This window comes from Ochotona princeps, chromosome 17 (genome assembly GCF_030435755.1).
Source record: "Ochotona princeps isolate mOchPri1 chromosome 17, mOchPri1.hap1, whole genome shotgun sequence".
NCBI lineage: Eukaryota > Metazoa > Chordata > Mammalia > Lagomorpha > Ochotonidae > Ochotona > Ochotona princeps.
The window spans coordinates 22,581,143-22,604,860 of NC_080848.1; the positions used below are offsets into that span (position 1 = coordinate 22,581,143).

General features: G+C 38.5%; 1 protein-coding gene across 1 annotated transcript in view; it reads right to left on the minus strand.

Annotated features, from left to right (window-relative positions):
• CA10 (carbonic anhydrase 10) overlaps positions 1-23,718 on the minus strand; it is a 432,920-nt gene that overhangs the window by 331,732 nt on the left and 77,470 nt on the right. The window lies entirely within an intron of this gene.

The following is a 23,718-nucleotide window of genomic DNA, read 5'->3' on the forward strand; positions in this document are numbered from 1 at the left end:
TTTTAAAGTCCTCTTAAATGTACAAATAAACATAATATGGATGTGTGTGTGTGTGTGTGTGTGTGTGTGTGTGTAAAATAAAGAAAAATAATTCTGAAGAGAAAAGCAACATATGTTTTCTAACCAGAGTAAGGATATGATTCTGAGATATGCAGATAGGCTTCCAGTCATTCCAGTCCTGGTCCCAGTGAAGACAGGAAAGGGTTTTGAAAATGCACAGGCTGTGATCGAAGGCTTCAATGGAGTGATGTAGGGAAGGGGGCCACAGGAAGGGGAGTATGCAATCAATGTGCACTTAGATCAAACTAAATCAGTCCAAGACTCTGCTTCAAACCAACACTGTTGTTTTTTAAGACTTTTTAAAAATTTTTATTGGAAAGTCAGTTATATAGAGAGGAGAGAGAGAGAGGAAAATCTTTCATCCGAGCTGGCACAATCTGAAACCAAGAGATTCTTTCGGGTTTCCCATGTGAGTGCAGGGTCCCAAGGCATTTGGCCGTCCTCAACCTCTTTCCCAGGCCACAAGCAGGGAGCTGGATGGGAAGTGAAGCTGCCAGGATTAGAACTGGCACCCACGTGGGATCCCGGCGTGTTCAAGGCGAGGACTTTAGCTGGTAGGCTACTGCGCTGGGGTCTAAGCCAACACTGTTTCTAGCCTAGGGATTCTCATTCTCCTCTCATAAACCCCCTAGACCTTCTTGTTAACAAAATCTACCATCACCTTTAAGTGCAATATTTCTGTTGATTTCAAATTCTCAGAAATAAAAGTAGGTGATGGTTGAAGACTGCATAGTGGAATGGCAGTGAAATTGGCTGGCTCTATCCCGGGAATTCCGTCCGTCAATTGTTAGTGTCTTCATCCATCACAGGAAGGGTGTGAACCATAATTCCCTGAAATCCAGAGATCCCTCAAGTCTGGAGTCTATTGTTTTCACTCTTTCTTCCCGTTAGGTACAGGAACAGACTCTTCCCAAAGCAGCACATGATTCAGAGTCCTGTTGTCCAATATGAGATCATAGGATAATTGATGTGCCCACACATGGAAGCAGTTAACTAAAGAAATCCATACAGTGTGGTTGAAAGGGGGTCTCTATGTTGGGGCTCAGTGAATTTGCCACCTTCCTGGCAGAAACCATGTTCAACAGACAAAGCAAGACGATGCCCTCTTTCCTTTCTCTGCCCTGATCTCAACAAATGCTCTTTTTTTAAAATCTCTTCCCAGAAGGGAAGTAAATATTCTCAGATGAGAAACATGTGAGTCACTGAAGCTGAGTGATTTGTCGCAAGTCACACATTGTCACTAAGAAATGGTTGAGTGGGATGAGAAGAAATGGAAACTCACCCGATAAAATCTCCCTGTTTTAGGTCCCAGGGGTAAGGACTTCTGGGAGCAACTGACCAACAGGAGTAGGTAGAAATGATTTGGGGTCCACAGGAACACTTTTTGGAGCCCTCCTGGGCACCCTTGCTTTATGCTGGCTGACGTTTTAAAGTTTCTCCCACTTGTAACAGCATCTTACCTCCCAGAACTGGTAAGATAAATGAGATAAGATGAGTGAGAGCGCTGGAAATGCCAGAGCTACTGGAGTGTTACTAACAAGGCACTCGGACTGGAGATTTAAGCTGAGGTCAAATCTCACATCTGCAATTTTAGGAAGCAAACACAGTTCGCCAATTTCAGGAAACAATCAGCATTTCCTAGTCGTGAAACAACTGAATCATAACTTTTGGTTATACCCAAATCCAGCTGACACAAAATGTGTATCAGTGATTTCATAGATCTGTATTTCCATATAACTTTTACAGAACCATTATGGATTATTGAAAATGATATTTCTTTCATATGTCTCATGCTTTGTAGCACTTCAGTGAAACTGAAATTGTGAAACAGTGATTTACTCAAGTATTTTGCAAGGACACACTCTGGTTGGTATAAAGTAAGCCAGAACTAATGTCACTGAACTATCCTGAAAGATTTTATCAGCTGCATCAATTGCAGCTGTGAGACTGCTGTCCTGGAAAAAAAAAAAAAACTTAAGCATAATCCTTGTGTGTGGACAAAACATGAAGGAGAACCACACTGGTGTGTGAACCACTGCAATACCAAGTGGCAACAACCAACCAAGAAATATCTGTGAACCAGCTGAGATTACAGCAGAAGTATAAGGATCTAGCCTGGAACTTGAAATTTAAGAATTCTCTGTTGCTCTCTACTTTACAAATAGATAAAAATAGTAAGCAAATACGGATGTTAAGAAGTTCTGAGTATTTTGCCACTGCTTAGACTCCAACTTCTTGCTAATGCAAACTGAGAGATAGCAGGTGATGGATATAGTATTTCAGCCCTGGTCACCCATGGGGAACCTGGATTGAATCCCTGGGTTCTGCCTTCAGTCTGGGCAGGCCTCAGCTACTGCGGGCTTTGAGTAAGCTAGTAGATAGAAAATCTCAGTCTATCTCTACCTCTTAGCTTTTCAAAGAAATAAAACTGAAGAGTGCAAATCAGTTTTAAGGCCTCAGCTGTTTCTCATGTGTGAAATTTCTGAAGAGTCCCGCACTGTGGTGGAACTGAGCAGCATACAAAGGACCTGTGTGGTCTCTCACCAACAAGGGAACTTCAGAGTCACCTTGTACCTGATTCTCCAAAGGAAAATGCAGACACTAAGGTATACGAGCCCTTGAAGCTGGTTCACAGATATTTTAAAAATTTACAACTCTTAAGCCATTTGAAATCCAATTATGAAGCTGTATGATTGCACTGAAAAGTGGATTGATTCTATAATTTATTACGTCATATGAGGCGTTATCCTTCACACACTATATAGGAGAAGGCTTCTTGTAAGTCCATTTTTCTGTCAAGTGAGGCATGTGCTCATTTGTATAGTATGCATACTTCTTTGATGAAGAGTGCAGAGGAATAATTGTACTTCACACCCTACAACTAAATCCACAAGCAATGAAATGCAGGCTTTTGGTGGCGGAGGCTCCTGTCCAGCTCAGCTGTAAATCCTAACTGCCCCCTGATGACCACAGGACTAGTTCCTGGTAATAATTTTGATGTCATTATCCTTTCCTGGAAACTCATGAATGATTCTGGCCTTTAAAAACAGATTTAAAAGGATGCATTTATCTTGACATTACCAGCCTCTTAAAGATCATGCAGCAAGAAGTCCTGTTGACCTTTCCGTCCTAACAATGAGTTGCAAAGCAGTTGGATAACATTAATGGAAAGAAGTGAGAAAGAGTGTATTCAGGAGCAGCTCCTGGGGAAGAGAGGAATATTCAAGATGGCAGAGGAAATGAGACTTGGTTTTGCAGGACGTGCACATTCACATGTAAGTGGAATCAAAGGAGTTGGTCCATGGCGCATAGCAAAGAGGAATTTGACAGAAATAATAATTCAAATATTTTCTCTCTAACTTGTGGCCATGCAAACTCTTAGTCAGTTGCTTAATTGCACACTGTAATGTAAATGTCTACACTTTAGGAACGCGCACACACACGTGCACACACTGTTCCTTAGAGCACTTCATATATTGAGAGCAAGACTAGATTCTGTTACTAAATGTAAGAAAGGCTCTTGCAGAAATCCTCTGTTCTTCAACATGTTTAAAAACAAAAATCAAGAGTTTATATCACTTCCAAGAGGAGAAACACAAAATTGTCAGGACCCGTAATGAGATAGAAGGGGACAGGATGGACAAGAGGCTCCACTGCAGGCTTTGTGGCAAGGCAACACGAACTAGACTAAGCACTTTTAGAACAAACTGAAGGTGGTAAAAAACAGTCTCCAGAGCCTAGAGGCCATCCACAGTATTCTGGTATCTAGTCCCAAATATTGGTATTTATGGAACTCCAAAGAGCCTAATAAAAGTAGTGGTTGGAACATAGACAAAAAAGAAACAAGGATTTGTAACATTCTAAATATTGAAGACAATAACTCCAAAGTTATTCACACAGTTCCTAGACCATATCATTTTCTCACACACACACTCCCAGTTGCCTCTCTGTGCTAACTTGCTCCAACTACAAACAGAACGCTTGAACAAACGGATGAAATTGATAAGAATTACAAATATCTGTTCTTTGCAATCTTTGTGATATAGTTACCATGACCACAATTTCTATGTAATACAGAGTTTTAACTGAGGGACAGGAATCTGAAATTGGAAACACTGAAAAATACAGGTGCCCCCACGGACACACAGCAAACATCTCGAATATCACACACACAAATAGAAATTGATTAGGTGAAAGCATTGACTTTTCTGCCTTCTAAACCCAATAGGGAGATCACAGCAATGCACACACTAAAATTCATAAATCTATGCTTACTCACTACCACTGCAGCCAGTGACTATTTTTTAATCCAAAACATAGTTAAAAAATATAGCAAGGTATGTGATTTCTATTAAACCTTACCTAGAAAAACACATCACTATACCTAATCAGAGCAGGTGAACTGCATTTCCATGGCAACCAGAAGCCATCAATCTCTTTATTACTGTTACTTTTTTTTCAAAACACCTTCCTTGAACAGCAATTCCTTCTATGTATGAGTCTACTTGAAAGCTCCCTGAACAATTCTAATCCATAGGACTTTGCACCACATTCTTATGTTAGAAAGAAATAACTTAGTATAATTATCTGACAAAACTCTAATCTTACACAAAACTTAAACTAAAAACAGAAAGCAGCCCCTGTCATCTACTTCAGTGACTGACTTGATGGTGCCTTCCTCTTGGCAGAGTACCTCTAAGAACTGTGGTGTTCTGCTGCAGAAGAGAATCTTTAATCTTCTCTCTGACATGGAGAAGGTGGCCTTGGGCCAAGTCAGGACCCGCGAAAAGAGAGAAAGTCTTTCTTGATGACAAAGAAGCAGCTGGCCTGAAGTGAATATTCACTCACTATTGGAAATCAAGTACTTTGGAGAAGGTTATCAATATGCTAGGAGATCTCAGATTTGCAAGCATAGAGAAAACAGGCAAGCATGGGGTAACACAAAGACATCAATAACAGCCACACAGAATTAGCAGCAGAGTCAACACTGATTCATTATCCAAATGGGGTCACTTATTTCAGAATCAAGGGGATAGTTTTAATGATTATTCAAGAACACCTGACATAAGTATTAGCTGCTCAGGATCTTAGTGCCTTGGAACACAAAGGAGAAATGAAGTTCACTGGAGAAAAGTGGGGCACAGAGACTTCAGAGAAACTAGTTGGATCATGAAGAAAAAAAATGAGATTCCATAATAGAGAAACAGACTATTCCTTGTAAAATGTAATAACAAGCACAGAGTCATGCAGTGGTAAAACTGCAGCTTGACTCCTACCAATATGAATGCAGAGAAAACTACCAGAATATTCTATTTTAGCCCCATCATACTGAGAAAATGCAAATGGCTGATAATACTAAGTATAGTTAAGGGTATGGATTCATGCCTCATTACTGGGATATAATTATTCTGGAAATGTCAAGAGCACTACAGGAGAACATATGAAATTGAAGATGTCTATACCTTAGGATAAAGAAATAAAATTCTTGACAAAAACACATACGTACACAAATACAGAAAATGTTCATTTGATTGTAGTGAAAATTAGGCATGTACATGAAATACTATTTTTTATATATTTAAAATGTGTGTTCATTCACTGTTACTTATTTGGAAGGCAAATGAAAGAGAGACAGACAGACACAGTCAATAAGAGGCATTGAAACAGAGGCCTCATCTTCTCAAATGTGTTCAACAGCTGGTCTGAAGCCTTGAGCTTTCTCTCTGGGCCTCCATTTGGGAAGTAGGAACCCAAACGCTTGGGCCATCAAATGCTGCCTCTCAGGTGCTTTCACAGGAAGCGAAGTTGGAAGCAGAGTGGGGATCTGAATCCTGTTTGCAGGTATCTCAAACAGGCACTTAACTTGCTGTGCCACAATGCCCGTTTCTGCATTGTATTTATTTGTAAATGAAAGACACAGGAGAGAGATAGAGGAATAAAAAATAGGATAGAGACACAGACCCTCTCCATTAGTTCACTCCCCAAAATGCATGGCAATATCTGGGGTCAGGCCAAGTTAAAGCCAGCAGCCATGAGCTCAATGCAGGTCTTCAACATGGGCGGCAGGGACCCAAGTATCTAAGCTATAACCTGCCACCTACATGGGTGTGCATTGACAGCAAGTCAGAGTCAGGAGCAGAGTCTGGAATCTAAATCATGTCTTTCATGCTGCAGATGCTCAATGACATGTTAAGGACTCTCATTACAAACAAAAAATAAAGAAGGAAAAGAATTTGGAGATGGTCATATTTATGACATAGTTGCTAGTAGAGATTATTTCAGAAATGTATATGTATCTCCAAACTCATCATATATACCATCTCTATATAATATACATTATTCACATATATAACTGTGTGCAATATTTTATGTCAATTACTATACCTGAATAGAGCTATATGCTTTTGAAGCTTATAGATTTAAAATACAAACATTTGAAGATGCTTGTTTTAGACGATGAAGAGGATTAAAAATTGCACAGATGTTTTTTAAATGTGCCTGCATCTTTACTTCTCAGAAGAGAGAAATATGAAATAAATATGGCAGTATTTCCAAATCAAACAAAGCCCAGTTATGGGTTCCTGGAAGTACACCATATTTCAGTATGGTGATTAATGAGGGTTCAAAGCCAGGCTACCTGAGTGCAATTCCATCCTGGCTCTATCATGTCACAATGGCTGGCCTTAGGATAATGGCTTTATTTCTCCAAGACTCAATTCTTTAGCTGCAAAACATGACTAATGGCAGTGCTAGGAGGACTGAGTGAATTAGTGTTTGAAAGCTCTTAGTGGATAAAGAAAATGGTATGTAATAACAACAAACACTAATGAAGTACACAGTTCAGTCAGGTAGAGAACAGGAGAGCTGGAAAGGCTGATGATGGAACACATGGCTGGGAAGGCAGACTAGGGAAAAAGCCAAGCGACTGGCTTCTAAGTGGTCCTCCACTAAGATCATTCCGCATACGGATGGGTGTAGATAGTGACAGAGTGAGTCTCTCTCAGTATATTTCTTGGGAAGACTGAAATATAGTACATGAGTTCACACTGTTTTGTGACATAGCATCTTGGTTATACTGGTCTTCAAAAACACAATGAATTTCTTTCCCTCAAATATTCCAAGGAGCAAAAGAGGTCCCTTTGGAGCTTTATAATAAAGAATTTTGACTAACATTTCCAATATTTGTGAACCCTAATGCCCAGTGTTAAGTTCCTTTAATTTGAGATACCTGGCATGTTTTCTCTTGTTCTGATTAGATCCTGACAATTTCAGTAACCTTACTTCAATTTTTTTTAAAGATAAGGAAACTATGGAACAGTGGTCAGAAATAACCTGAACTACAATATGATAGGAGATAGTCTAGAATCCATGTTGCCTGTCCAGCAACTTATCAGCGAGTAAGGGCATTATACTGTGCTCATAAGAAATCACACAAATGGAAGGGTACTTGATGGCACCACCCTTAACCTACAAAAACAGGCCTTGGGTAGGAATTGGTCCCAGGAAACTCAGTCCACAATTTGCCAACTCCTGATCTGGTGGGTCTTAAATATTGCCACCTTAGAATCACCTAGAAAGCTTCCAGATCATGACTCCAAAATTTCTTGCTCAGGAAATATGGCATACTGTCTGAGAACTCTCATTTCTAGCAAGTTGCTAGGTGACACTAATGCTACTGACCCAAGTACCACTGCCATCATCCAATCCTATTTTATCCTTGAAGAAGTGAGACTAGAGATACTGGCATAAATTCTTACGTGACATCACAGAGCAAGCAAGAGAACTGAGATGTTATTCAAATCATATTACTTTTAAAATTACACAGGAAATTTCATCTGGATCTTGGATACAGTCCTCTGGTCTAGGTACGAAAGATGATTGTGACAAGGTTCTTGCCTTCCAGGGAGGGAACTGACAACTTGCAGCAGAGATGAAATAACAGGTAATAAAATACGCAAGAATTCTGGGAGCATATAGATAATGGAAAAGTAGAGAGCAAGTGCCTGCCTTTTTAAGGAAGGTGATACCTAAAGGATTTTGAAGGATAAACAATAGGCAGCCAGGCAAAGCAAGCAGGTGGGAAAAAGAAATGCCAGGTAGGAGGAACAGCTTGTGTAAAGCATGAGAACCAACACAGCACCGTGCCTGATAGTAGGAATTCTGGCTCTCACCCACTGCAACCCTGTGTAAATTATGTAACCTATAATTCTCCCAGTCCTTCACCAAGAACAGACACTAAAGGAACCTAACACATATCATGGGCATATGAATTACATGCAACAATCAATGTATTTTGACATAGTACTGGAACACAATTAGCTCTTAGTAAATGATGGCATTAGTCGTTAAATGTTATTATCACAGCATAGTACTATATTAGAGCATGACACATTCGTGGTTATCAATGGAAAGTAGTAAAAGGTATAAATTGAGTGATAAAAGCAGGCAAAGCCAGACAATGAGTGCCATGTCTATACCTCTGCGTCTTTCCACTTTAAGTCAATGAAGAGCAGTTGTACAATTTTAGCAGAACAGCAACTAGCCAAGGTCTGCACGTTGTAACTGGAGGAAGGAAAAAATATGATGTGGGAGCCAAGGAGATGGGAGTCACACAGGATGAGGTCAATATTGGAAAGATATGAGGGACATCCATGCTGGCCACTGAATGGAAGAAATGGCAATAAATAATCCCATGTTGTTATGTGGAGAGATGCAGGCTCACTAAGGTAAGACCCACGAGACATTTCCTAAGTACTTATGAGAGCCAAATTTCAAAATAAATAGATCAGGTAAGCAATGCAGAATTACCAGAGAGCAAACAAGAGAATGATCAGTAAGTGACACTGGACTAAGAAGCAGGTGATGCAATTTAAAGCTTGTCTTTTTATTACGTAGAATGCATTCTACGTATTTCACACACAAAAAAATAGATTTCCAATGAGGGCAAAGTAATACACACTAATCAGGTCAAAGAGCAATCCTCCTCCACATACACACACCACCACCACCACCAACAACAACAACAAAAATCTCGTCACAGAAACATAAATACAGATTTGAACAGTTTTTTTTTTTTTTTTTTTTTGCCATTGACCTGCATGGCATTCCTGATTCCATGAAGACCACCTTAGCCATGTAGATGTATTCTTCCATACTCAGACTTCAAGTTTTCATGCTTTTGGTAATCTGTTAACTTAGTCCAAGTTTGCCTTATTCCTCCCCCAAATCATGAAAAGGTAGAGGCAATTCAGCCAGTAAAACTGGATTCCTGTACTTTGCTAGATCCTCTTTCTTTACACATCCACCTCTATCCTCTGAGTACTCTTCGTAGCATTTTCCCATAATCCATGCTTCATTTATATAACTTTTTAACCTCACAAGGTGAAGGACCACATTTGTATGACTCAGTCTGTAGTCTATGCAGATGTATTTTCTTACCAAAGAACTTGGAATGTAGACAGCACTCAAAAACACAGACTAAAAGAATGGAGGGAATGAGTATCGTGATGGCAAAGCATTTTAAAAATAATTTAGAACACTTACAATCAAAGCATATGTACCAGAGAGTTGAATGTGATCAACAAAATGGAAGTTTATGAAAAGCATGTGGGAATAGGGAAGGCTCACTAAGTGGAGAGAAGGAACCAGGTAAATTCCAGCTGAAACGGTCATCAGAACTTGAATGACAGAATTCATGTACGACAGCACAGAGGCTTGGAGCTTGTCCAAATCACACCACTCTGGAATGTCACTGCTGAAACGGGTCTGATCCCGACATTACTATGGCATTCTGCGATACCACGCTGCTTTTCTGTATTAGGATGAGTAGCATGTGAGTGAACTAAGATGTGAGTGAAGACTCGGCACCACTGTACTGCTCATCAAGAACAGGGAACTGTGTCCAGGAACTGAAAGGAGGGGTCAGAATTATTGTGTGGACATAATTGTGTGGTGAAAACAATGAGCCAAGACCTTGAGCAACAGTCACTTACAGCTGAGTTCCCTTGTTTCAGCGGGTCAACTATGTGCAGCCTTGAAGTCTCCGTTTGCCAGGAAAAGAAACCACATCTGCCCTGTCTACTTGTCTGAGTTGTGATGAGAAGCAAAGAGGAGGATGTATCCTGCTATGTTGTAAAGCCTGAAGCAGGCCAGTTTGTTGATCCTTGGACAGGATGATTAACGGTGTGTCTCTGGACTTCCTCTCTGCACTTTGAAACATTTCTCACAATACTTTCTTGGTGCCTTTTTTTTTTTTTTTTTGCTTTAATCATAATCATGTGATTACAAGTAAACCCAACTATTTTTCCAACCTGTGTTTAGGATGAATGTTAAAGAGATGGTCTCTGTTCAGATGCATTCCAAGCAGTGTAAAAATGTTGGGTCTGAAGGCAGAAGATCTGTTCTATCAGAAACCAACTATGTGATTTCAGACGAATCACTTTCTCTTGATCAGGCTTTATATATATATATAAAATCAAAGTATTAAGTGATTTCTACGTTTTCTGTGTCATGTATTTTATGATTTTTTTCCCTATTTCTCTATTCCCATGAGAAGAGTATGTGGCCTTCTTTACAATTTTTTTCTAAACACTCCAGATACATCTTCATTTCCTAATTCCTGAAATGAGAGGCTTCCAAGAAGCCTCTCAGATATTAGGCATACTAGACCACTTTTTCTGTCAACAAGTATTCATTTCACAGCACTGAGCTCCAGGATGACTAACTTCTCTATTTTTACATTGAGTACATCTCACGGCTGACGGGGATTTAAAAATACTCTGGTTCTACAGAACACCTTTTGTCTTCTGGCAGCGATAAGACATTTCAGAGGAGAAATGATTCTCTGGAACAGCAGGGTCCGGCTTTAATTCAGAGACTGAAAGCCATGTTGATTTAAAAAAAAAAAAGTGATCCAAAACCAGCATAGGTTTTCCACTCAAAGCCTAGATAGATGGGTGAACCAATGGGTTTTCTGATATCATCTGGGCAACCCAAATAACATGATGGGAAACAAATGTTATCTGTGCTATAGGTACACCTAGAAATTAAATTTCTCCACATTTAAAAAATACTTAATTACTACCTTAACTACATACATAGAAGTCTAGTTTTCTTGTCATGGGAAATAACTGACTCATTCTAATTTTAAATTAGAGTATTAATTCTGATAAAGATATGTTAGATGTAAAAGTAACACATTAGAGTTTGGACAAAGAATAACACATAGGATGGTAAGCCTATCTGAAAGCCATGGGCCACATCAGAAGTCAAAGTATTTTAACCCACATAAAAAAAGACTTAAGGGAAACCTCAGAACGGTAGGCATTTATTTGATTCAATATATCCTGTTATTCAGGAGGAAGATAAATAAAAAGGAAGAGGAGGAAATTGGTTGATTTTACTAAGAGTAGATTAAGAATGCCTACATTAGAAGTAGTTGTTGAAAGCAGCGCTGTCTAAACAAACAAGTGGAAGGAGAGGGTAGATAACACTGCAGAGATGATATGCTTGGCAAATATTAGAGGGCTGTAAAGAAAACCAAAGTTTATTTTGGTGCTAAATTGAAGTCCACGTATAGTTTTTGTTTAATATACATTTTCTGTGAACTTTTTCACTTTTGAAGTTTATCAATTTTTGACATTTTGCCACATTCATTTCAGATATTGAGATTACATATACACATTCAATTTTTCCTTGAAAACGAATATCACTATCACTAAGTTAGGAATTAATGATAACAATATTAGCATGGAAAAGATGAGTGTACTGTTACTTGATATGATTTGTGAAGAAGTATTTACAAATCTACAACAGATACAACATCCACACAATCTTTATCTTCTCCATATATTAACTTTCACAAACAGAAATGTGTGATACCCATTTCTGGATCTGCCTACATTTAGCATAAGGATCTCCAGTTCCATATGCATTTGGGTATTCAGGCCTTTCTTTGGATGGTTCAATATCGCATCATGGTTGGTGTGTGTGTGTAAAAATACATTCTCTTTATCAGTCATCATTGATGGTAGATTGAGTTCGTATCCTAACTATTGTGAATTGAGCTGCCATAAATAAGGGAATTCAGATATCTTTTTTACATGCTGATTTCACCTATTTTGTATATACATGTATTTAAAATTACTTTGCATCAAAATAAACTCTTTTAATTCCATTTTCCATAATCATTATCAAGTACCGTCTGCATGCATATTGCATACATAGCTACAAATTTCTCAAGATTCCACCTTGGTAGGTTGTAGGTTTTTGGAGTTTACCCACAAAAGTAGAAGTTTTTAAGAATATGTAATGTAATCATCTGGGCAGGAAAAAAACAAATATGCAGAATGAAAACTATACATCACAAAATTAAAAGCAGATCAGAGATTACAGAAGACAAGATCCATCCACTGCAGGAAACAGCAACAGAGACTACAAAATTGTAAGAAAAGGAATAAAAAATTGTGCAGAAATTCAATGAATTATGAAGAGATATGAAGCAATCTAAGATACATGTAATTAGAATGTCAAAAAGAATGGAGGTAGAAGTGAGGGTGTGACAAAAACTATGAAGAGAATGAACAGAATCTTCCCTGATTGTATGACGATCTACACATCAAGAAGTTTAATATATCATAGAGCAGCTGAACACAAAAGCATTAGATAAAAACCAGAGGCAACAAAATATATTGGAAGAGGCCAGATGACAAATGTATTTGTTGTAAAGCAAAATACAGATAAGAAAATGTGAACTTGTTTTTACTGTGCAAACCAAACAGCAGTACAACATTATTAAATCATGAAAGCAAAACAGACCAATATTCCAGTCTGGATTTTGTTATCCACTGAAAATATCATTTATAAATAAAGGTTAAGTAAAGTACTTATCAGGAAAACAGCAAGAAAATAAGCACTGCCAAGAAATCGATACTAAGAGAAACCAAAGTCTCTTCTAGCACGTGGAAATGGTCAGCTGCTAGGGATCTGCACTTAGGACAAAACAAGAACCTGAAAACCAAACAGGTGGATAAATATGGAAATGCATTTTCTCACTTTAAATCAATATCTGTTCAAGAAATTAAAAGTGAAAAAAAACATAGAATAGAATTTCTGAAATATGGACATTTGGCATAGTTGTTCAATTGCCACTTGGGACAACTGCATCCCATAGTGGAGTATCTGCATACGAGTCCTGGCTCTGCTTCTGATCTAGTTTCCTGCTCCTGTACAGCGCAGGAGGCAGCAGGTGATGGTTTGTATATGGCTGGATTCCTGCCACCCATATGTGTCGCAGACTGAGCTCCAGGGTCTTGACTTTGGCTTGTCCCAACTCTGGCTGTTTTGTGCATTTGGGGAATAAGCTAGCAGATGAAAGACATCTCCCCACCCCTTTTATTTTTTGAATAGAAATATTTAAGTATATATGAATAAACTGTCAAAGAGAGAAATGTAAGTATGTTTTTGTTAGGCATCATTTACTAATATTAAAGTTCCAAAATACAAGAAAACAAACCAATAAAGTAAATAGATACCCAAATCTACATTTATAAGGGGAGACTCACATTTTGCTTTCAATGAATGATATACCAATAATACAATTAGTTAATACACAGATTATAAATGTCATCTATGTTAACCAGATAAACAATTTCTGCCAACAAGCAGTAGTCTATTCCAGTGCATATGCATGCTTTCCAAGTAGACCAAACAGATAAAAAATGAATACATTCCAAAATTTTAAAAGCAATATGTCCAATTATAACAGATCAACTAGAAACCAATAACTGGATTATATGGGCAATTCTCAAAATATTTGTAATGTCATCAGCATATTTTAAAGCAACTCATGAGTCAAAGGAAAGAATCACAGAAAGGGGTAGTTATTTTGGCGGAGTGAGTTAAGCCATCCTACATTGCTTTCCATGCTTTACTGATAATGCACCTAGGAAGACAGCAGGTGTTAGCCCAAGTGCTTGTGTTTGTGCCACCCATGTGGGAAACAGCAGCCTGTGCTTTTAGGAGCCTGTGCTGTGACACAGCCAGTTGAGCTGCTGGATCATGTCTGGGCTGCTCCGCTTGCCTGATGATGTACCTGGAAAAGCAGCAGAGGCGTGCCAAAGTACTTGAGCTCCTGCCACCACTGGGGGAGACTTGGAAGGAGTTCCTGGCTCCTAACTTTGGCCATTTAGGGAGAGAACCATGAGACAGAATTTTCTCCCTTTTCTTCTTTATTTGTAATTCTGCCTGCCAAACAATAAGTTAACAAAAAATTTTTTAAAAAAGAGTTCTAGAATCTTGGCTTTGGTCTGTCCAGGTGCAACTGTTGAAGGCATTTTGGAAGTAAACCAACTAAATGGAAACCTCAATGAATCTCTTTCTCTTGGTCTCCCTCTCTTCATCTTTTCCTACCTCCATCTGTTTTTCTGCCTTTCTGACTTTCAAATAAATAATTATCAAAATTACAGAGATATCAGGATGGAGTTTGAACTGAATAAAAATTAAATCACATAATAAAAAGTAGCAAACTGCTCAAACAAGTACCTAATGAAAAACCTGTAGCATTAATGTGTATACTGAAAAAGAACCATTCTGAATAATTTTGAGCTAGTAACAATCTATTATTTAAATATAAAATAATAAAATCAAGAAGATTTCTAGATTCCACAGGATGGTGAGGACTAGAGGAGAGAAAATGGAGTACAAAGACAAGACATATCAAACGTTGTGGGAAAGGCCTTTTGGTGTAATGGTGAAGATGCTACTTGAGATGCCCACTTCCCGTGTGGATTAGATACGCATAGTCTGGATCAGAGTCCTGGCTTCTCTACCCACTGTGGTCCAGTTAATCCACACCCTGAGAGGCAGCAGGGAATGACTTGACTACTTCCATCCCTGTTCACATACTGAGACCCAAACAGAATTCCTGGCTCCTGGTTTCAGTCTTAACTGACCCCTGGCTGTTGCCAACATGTGGGAAGAGAACTAACAGATAAAAAATCTCTCTCTCACACGACTGACACACACACACACTTTGTTCACATAAAGAATTTTGAAAAAAGATTCAAAGAAAAATTGAAAGAGAAAAATCAATGGTACCAAAGACTTGTTCTTGATTTTTATACTTAATCAGGTGTACATGTTTGAAAGGCAGAGACACAAAGATTTCTCCTTTCCACTGATTTCCTCCCCAAATGCCTCTAATGGCCAGCACTCTGCCAGGAAGCAGTCAGCAACCTGGAACTCAATCTAGTCTCATACAGGAGTGTTAGGGTCTTGGGTCATCTTGTGTTGCCTTCCAGGACTCACACTAGCAGAAAGCTGGAGGGCAGATCATTTGCCAACACTCAAATTCTGACATCTAAAAATGGGATGTAAGCATTGTAGTTGTCAACCATTATGCCAGCCACCCACAGCCAAGAGCTCATTCTCTGAGAAATGAGTAAAACTGGTTAGCACTGAGTCACTACTCAAAAAGGAGAAAAGGCATAAATAATCACTAGTATGGAGAGAAGGAAGTCATCACTAAGATTCTATAGACAGAAAAAAAAACAGAATAAAAGGATATCATGAACAACTCTATGCTATTGCATTTGACCAAAGCAGGTTAATGGGGGGAAGGTTAGGGAGCAGTGATTAACGAAGCTCAGCATAACACAACTTTGATTAAGGGATTGTAAGATTTCACATAAAGTAAATTATACCTTAATACAATTGATTTTAAAAGACTGAGAACCTCACAAGTCCTAGAGTTTACGTAGGCTCTGGACAACGTCCCAACAATGGGTCCTGTTTCTTTCATTTTTTTCTTTTAAAAATATTTGAAGGTCGAGCTCCAGGAAGGGAAGGAATGAAAAAAGAGAGAGGAGAGAGAGAAAGAATGAATATGAGATCTTCCATCTGCAGCATACTTCACAAAAGGCCACATAGGTTAGAGTTGGGCCAGGTTGAGGCCAGGAGATTCATTTGGGCCTTCCACTCAGGTGCAACAGCCCAAGGAGTTGGACCACCTTTCTTCGCTTTCCCAGACCCATTAGCAAGAAGTTGGATCAGAAGTGGAATAATTGTGTTCAAACTGGCACCCCTATAGGATGACAGTGCCACAGTCAGCAGCTTCACTTGCTGTGCCACGAGAGCTAACCCCAGTGCTTTCCTTTTTCATAATTTTAAAATGTATATTCTAATAAAAATTTCATATGAAAATAATGCATGTTAGTTTTTTAATTAGAGCACAAAAAATATTTAAAAATCCTATCATCCATAGATATACCTTTTTGTAGTTTGCTATTTACTATACAGGTTTCTCTAATATAGTCATGAGAGAAAATAAAACTTTATATTTAATAAATTGATTTTATTGCTAAAACTAAAAAGTTAAAAGTTAATACATGGTGTTTATATCTCTGGTCAAAAACTGAAATCATCCAGTTCATAATTGTTGCAGAATAACTTCTCCAACTTTCACCTCCAGTGAGAAGATGTTTTATGATTAAAAAAATCACTACACTGTAAACTTAGAGTCTGAAAAAGTTCCTTTTTTGCTTATATTTTAAATAAAAATGTATTAAGCTCTAGAAAATATAGGAAATAAGAAAACATGGTAGAAATCAATTTTATTTGAGAAAATTATTCACAATGATTAAGACATGAATTTCTACTGAAAAAAAAATTTTAATGAGTCTTACAGGATTGGCTCCCTCTGTAACACAGTGGTTTCTATAAATATCTTGATCCAAAACAAACTGAACTTTAAGGGTAGGGTATTTCTTCTCCTGAGGCATCTAAAAGATAACTGAGAATGAAACTGGAACAAGAGTATGTTGTTCTGTGTTCATGCTTTCTGTAAAAGGCTTAACTGTGCAGTTAGCACCCCTGGTATTAGTGTATGTTCAGATAACAGATGCAATAAATCACTCCACAATGTGAATGCATTTGGGAAGCACAACAACTGTACTGCAAAGCAAGACAAAAGGGGTGTTATTCTGCAGAACTAATCAGAGAGAGCTGAGAGGGAACGCTGCATCTGGTTGTGGAGTGCATAAATACTGTAAGTGCTGACTGTTAGGCAGGCATAGAATAGGCACTTGGGAGACTTGGGGGGGACAAAGACACAAAGGATTTACCCTCCAGGACTTGAAGTCTGTACACGCAGATTCCTGTAACAATGGCTACTACAAAGCAAATGTGAGCGTGTGTGCACGTGCCCCCCCCCCACACACACATGAGAATCCACTCATTCCCAGCTGAAAGAATCAAGGCATTGTGCAATAGGAAACTCTAATGCTTGGGTTGAGTAGAATGGAACAGGTTCCAGCAGGCAGAAGTGGAAATGCTTAGGGTGGGGTAGAGTAAGAAGAGAAAGTAAATGTGCTGAGAAGCACAGCAAAAGCTGCTGAGCTGAGCATGCCAGAGCTATATCCAGGGCATAGTTAATTAGCCCAGGTTGACAGCAGTAGCTCCATGCTGGGAAATTGTGACTGATGAGCTTGGAAGTCAAGGCCAAATTAGAGATGGCTTAAGATACCAGGAGAGAAGTAAAGAAATATCCTGAAAGAATTGTGAGGCCACTGGAAGATTTTGATTGAGGATGTACAGCATGCTCCTATGCTTTGATTAATCTGGCTGCAATGGATAAAAATGATAGCTTGAAGAAAGCTAAAAAAAAAAAAAAAACAGTTAAGGATGTGCCACCTTATTGCAAAAGTTAAATTATGGTGGTAGTGGAAGCAATATAATGAGATGCTAGACTTAATTATTTTGAGGCCTGGTGCAATAGTTTGATTGGCTAATCCTCCCATTTCAAGCACCGGAATCTTACATAGATGACAGTTCATGTCCTAGTTGCTCCACTTCTCATTCAACTCCTTGCTTGTGGCCTGGGAAAGCAAAGCCAGGTACCACAGACTCCTAGCTTCAGATCAGCTCAACTCTGGCTGTTGTGGCCACTTGTGGAGTAAACCAGCAGATGGAAGAGTTTTCTGTCTCTCCTTCTCTCGGTATATCAAATAAAATCTTTCCAATGGAAATAAAATGAACATTTAAAAAACAAATTATTTTGTAGTTAAAAGCTATGATTCTGGGATCTAAATGGTAAAAGTAAGAATCAGTCTTGAAGGTCAGCCAAGAGCAGCTATGCTTCCAATCCAACCTGCTATACTGGTTTATGCCTGGGTCTTCCAGAATGGTCAGAGAGGTATAGTAGCAGAGTTCTTCAAAGTGTGAATTCGGGGTAAGATTGCCCAGGTTTGGGTCTGTCTCTGCCTACTTACTAAACATGTTACAACTTAGGAACTCCACATGCCTTGAGCTTTAAGATGAGGGTTTTCATTCAAACTCTGTCATGGAATAGTCAGAAGAATAAAGGAATCAACACTATCATAACACTGGGACTCTATCTGGTGCAAAGAAAGTGTTATGTGAATGCTAATCCTTGCATGGATGTAGTCCTTTTCTAATGTGATTTGTCCTTGTTGGTGGACCTTTCTCCAACAGGGTTTACCTTCCAAAATGTTGGTACTCCTTCATTCCCCATTCTCTGCTTGTAAACTCTATTTTCCATTGGGCAATGTCATTCACTCAGTGCCTTTAAGTATCAAGTACATGTCGTTTAGAAGCTAATGTGTAGAAACCTGTAGATTTCTCACAAACATGATGCTACATGCGAATGTTTCATGTGTGTCAAAGTTAACATGAGTAAAAGAAAATATTTGAATATTTGTATCCTAAACTTGTATCATCCTCAGTTCACTGCTTCAGACAATGGCACCCTCAACTTGTTGAAATGCCAAACTTAAAATTCATTCTTCATTCCATTTCTTCCCATACACTTCATTGATACATCCAATGAAGATGCTACCTCTAAAATATTTCCAAACTCAATCCATTTATATCCATCTTCTTTCCTACCCCTCTTGGTCTAACCTCTTGGTATTTCCTTCTTACTACTTCTACAATATCCTTCTAACTGTTTTCCCAAAGTCACTCTTGCCTGTTTTCCAATCTGTTCCCCCCACAATGACTAAATTGATTGTGTGCCATGAGAGCCAATCCACTGGCTAATATTCTTTAATGGATCACATCTAAATAAATAAATATCTTTACATGGCCCACAAACCATTTTCCCCAATTTCTCCTTTCATCACCCTTTTAAATTCCTTCCTTGGGTTTGTCTACCATTCTCGAACATGCCAAGTTCTTTTCTACTCAAAGACCTTCAATATCTGTGTTCCATCTTTCCACAACTTTCTTCTCTTGCTGCTCTATTGGCTAAATGGTACTTGGTCTTAGGACTCACTTCACCCAAGTTTATTGTCTTTCAAAGGATGTACTACCCTTGCAAAGGTGTACTTTTAATTTTTTAGCTTACATAGTAAATGCACAGCTTTATGGAATGTGGTGTGCTTCCATGCATTCTGTAACAATCAACTCAGGATTTCTATGGGTTACCCATCAACTTAGGCACTTATCACTTCTTGATGATGAGAACATGGAAACGGGGAGATTAGGAAGGGAGGGGATAGAAATGGGGGGGAAGGGGCTGTCGACTGGCCTATCCAGCCTTAGAAAGCAAGGGGATGCTGGAAGGAAAAAGCTATTTTGGTGGAAAAAGAGTATTTATTCACATTTTGATGTATTATCCTGTAGGGGATACGTATTTACCCCATCTCTTGCCCTTATTTTCCAAATATAAACACAGATAACATGGAAGAAAGATATAACCACTCTGACACAAATGAACAACTGCTATTTGTAGGATAAGGAATTTTGAGGATTCATAAGTTGTCAAGCAGATAGGACCAAATTTTACAGAATAAGCATCAAGAACAGAATAAGCTCTGTGTTGTAGTCACAAACATTCTTATCTTCACAGGCTCCTTAAAGAAATCCCTAATCAGGATTACAGGGAGCAGGGACAGGGTAACCAACGGACAATGAGGAGAACAAAGCCCACAGAGGCACTGGATGCTTCTGCTTCCCCTCCTTTGCACATTAATCCTAAGGTTGGATTTGGTGTACTCTCTCTCTCTCTACAGTCACTGAAATCTCTACTAGTAAGATAAAAATAAACTGTGTGTGAAGACCTGGAGTTGCTTAGTGTGTGCCTGGGACCAGGGAGTGGCAGGTCAAACCAAGAAGTGTTCAGAGATATACCTATTGTAAGGTGAAAATAAGAAAGGCAATTCTGCAGAGGAATGAAATACAACCACACATCCTACTCCTTAAATTAATGCTCCTACTTAGAAGCCTGCAGTTCACCAGCTTGTCTCTTTAACTCCATATCCTATATTTTGAAGGGCAGGTGGCTCATCAGTAGTCTCAATTTTCAACCCTTTTATTCTTGATGCAGGTCTATCATGCTTAACATATAGGAAACTACAGCAGTTCTGAATGCCAAGCAGCTGAGTCCTTAGTTTCTAACAAGAATATCCAAGCATAAGCAGACATTCAAGGAAAAATCAGGAGTGTAAGAAAACAATAAAACAAAAAGCAACCAAGATTAACCAAGAGTAGTAACATGGGAAGAAAATATAATTAGTATCCTTGAAGAAATTCATGAAAATATGCTTATGAAACAAGAAAATTCTAGTAAGAATAAATATAAAAATGAAATTAGTTTTTAGGGGATAGGATATAATTGTTGGATTTAGAAAGTTAATAGAAACCCTATACAGAGGAACGAACATTGCTAAAAGGCAAAGAAGAAATATGAAAATTTACTAAGGAGACTCTCTCCTGGACTTAGCATGAAAATCTGGGAATTATGAGAGCAAGGGAAAGATACAGAAAGGCTAAGATAGTAGATCCACGTACTAAAGCCTACCCAGAATGAGAGAACAGAAGGAACAGATGAGAGAAGACAAACCAACCGGCATCCACTTCCCCAAGAAATGACTTGAATATTGTTCATTTTGTCAATAAAACGGACTGAGGGGCGATCTGTATGGAAACTTTTTGTATGACTGTTCCAATTTTTTTTTTTGAAATTTTAAACTCTTCTGAAATACAATGTTAAGAAGACTGAGTGAGCTCTTAAACTTTGCTGAGTTTTGTTCTCAGCATCTATAGATCAGTGAAAGAAGCAGGGAAAAAATATTCTGACCTTTTGAATCTTGAATTTTAGCTTTCTAAGCATATGCAATCACACACACACACTGAAGTTACAAGTGTCACTGAGATAAACTTGAAAGTTAAAATCCCAAAGGCTGGAAAGTGCCTGGGCTGGTGAGCAACATTTATTTAGAAAAACAGACTTCTCACCTGATTCCTTGCAAGCTAACAGTAGAATGTCTAGAAGAATCTGAAGGAAGATAATTTTGAAAGTAGAATTCTATTACAAACCAAAATGTTATTCAAGTGTGAGGACAAAAGAAAGATCCTTTATTGCATAACAAAAGACCCTGAAAAAGCGATCACTCACATTGCTCTAGTGTAAAAAAGGCCAAACATAAAAATGAAATTAAAATCATAATGTGAAATCAAGGGGATACCACAACATATGAGAATTACTGAAATAACACAAGACATAAAATAATCTAAAAGGCAGTGTGGTACCTAAGCAGAGATCTTAGAAAGTCATCAGTCTACAATAGAAAAGAATGCTAAACTTGTCTGAGAAGCTTGTCTTTAAGAAAAAGAAGCTGTTGTAACACAAGACATTATTAAAAACAAGAGTAGAAATAGATTGAGATACTAACACATTTTAGTGTGGCATATTACAGAAGTTTAATAATGTATTATGACTACAGTTGCATGTTGATAAGTTAAGGCAAATTTTCTCCCAGAAATAAAACTGCAGAAAAGGTCTCATTTTCCTTTTAAGAAAATATTTATTTTTATTGGAAAGGCAGATCTACAGAGAAGGAGAGAGAAAGATTTTCTGTCCACTAGTTCACTCTCCAAGTGAATGCAACGGACAGTGATGAGCTGATCCAAAGCCAGGATCTGGGAGCTTCTGGGTCTCCCATGTGGGTGCAGGGTCCTTAGGCTTTGGGTCATCCTCTACTGCTTTCCCAGGCTAACAGCAAGAAACTGTAAGAGATGTGGAGCAACAGGGATACAAACTGGCACCTATATGAGATCCTGGCACCTGCAAAGATTTAGCCGAGGCACTGCACCTGGCCCTGAAAAGGGCGTATTTTCTTTGGGACATCAAATACAGGAAAAGTAGATAGCCAGGTATGTAACACCTTGCAGTGAAACATGGTTAGAAGGCTCATTCTGAGGGGAAAATTCAGCCATATCTCTAGGAGTGAGATCAAATAGCATCAAATAAACTGTAATAGAGTTAATTGGTATTAACTGCACCCTTTCAAGTTCAGGTGCTCAGATAGGGACGCAGATCCACCTAGACACTTGGAACATGAGTTTGTAACTGGGAAAAAAAACTGGAACTGCTACTGGGGAATTTGTCATTGTTCACATAGATCAAGGGCCAGAGGATGCAAGAAGGGCTGAGCATGAAAAGTGAACCTTTGGAACGAGTTTTACGAGGCAACATGATGAACAGGCACATGAGGTTGCTTAGATCTAAAAACTGAACTTCTACAAATACATTATCTACTCAAACAGAAGTATTTGGAAGGTGAGTCATGGGTGACTGGAGTCAGGTCTGAAAAGAATCAAAGGTTTGGCACTTGTCAGGAACCAGCGATCCAAGTACATTAAGTGAAGAGAGAAGGCAGGCTACAGGACAGCAGGAAATTAGATTGCAAAAAAATTATCACAGTCATCACAAAATCTGCCAGGAAGCATGGAGTAGGTTTATGGGGAGGAAACAGATTCCTTATCCCTTGTCCTCATTTTTAAATTGTGACCCTGAAATTCAGGTTGAGATGGGGAGAAAACTGGTCTGCTAGTTGCTGTCAAATTTTCAAAGTAAGAGCATCCCCTGCTATACGAAATCTTCTGCTATATAGTTTTTCTTTTTGAGGATGTTATAGAATGTTACATCTTGTAAGAATCCACAGGTGCCTCCCTGTCATGTTTCCTCAGGTTAAAAAAAGCAGGATTCCTGGCTGAGGGTTATAAGTCATGTTGTCTTTGATTATCATGCACCTGACACAAAAGCATAACCTGAGGTGAAAGCATCCTTCTGTGTATTCGGTAAACAGTCCCATCATCACACAACCACTCAGTGAACACTATTTACTCTGGAAATACCAACCTGCTTTCCAGGAAAGCTATATACTGGCCAGCGAAGACAATTGGGATTCATCTTTTGTACAGACTTTGACAGGAAGAAAAATAGGTAGAATTTTAACTATGATGATGCCAATACCATGGGCATTAACCCTTTGGCTTATGGCTCATGGCCAAAAGGCAGCTGTGAGCTTCTTTTGGAATGACCTCCTTTGAGTGGAAATTCCCTGAGCCTAAGACATACCTAAAGTATTTAAACTTAAGAGCGGTTAATTTTGTAATACACCTTGCTCTTGAAAATGCTATTATTTCTTGTAATAATCACAGTAATCCCAGCATAATATTTTCCCTTCATCTTTCTTTAGTTTTAGGACAAGCAATAATTTAAAAATGAATGTAACTGTTAAAATTATTATTCAAATTTAAGAAATCTGTCCATGCATGTGCAAAAGCTTAAGTTAATCAAATATATTCACTTTTTCAGTTTGTATTTTGCCTTAAAGTTTTAAAGTACAAATAGAA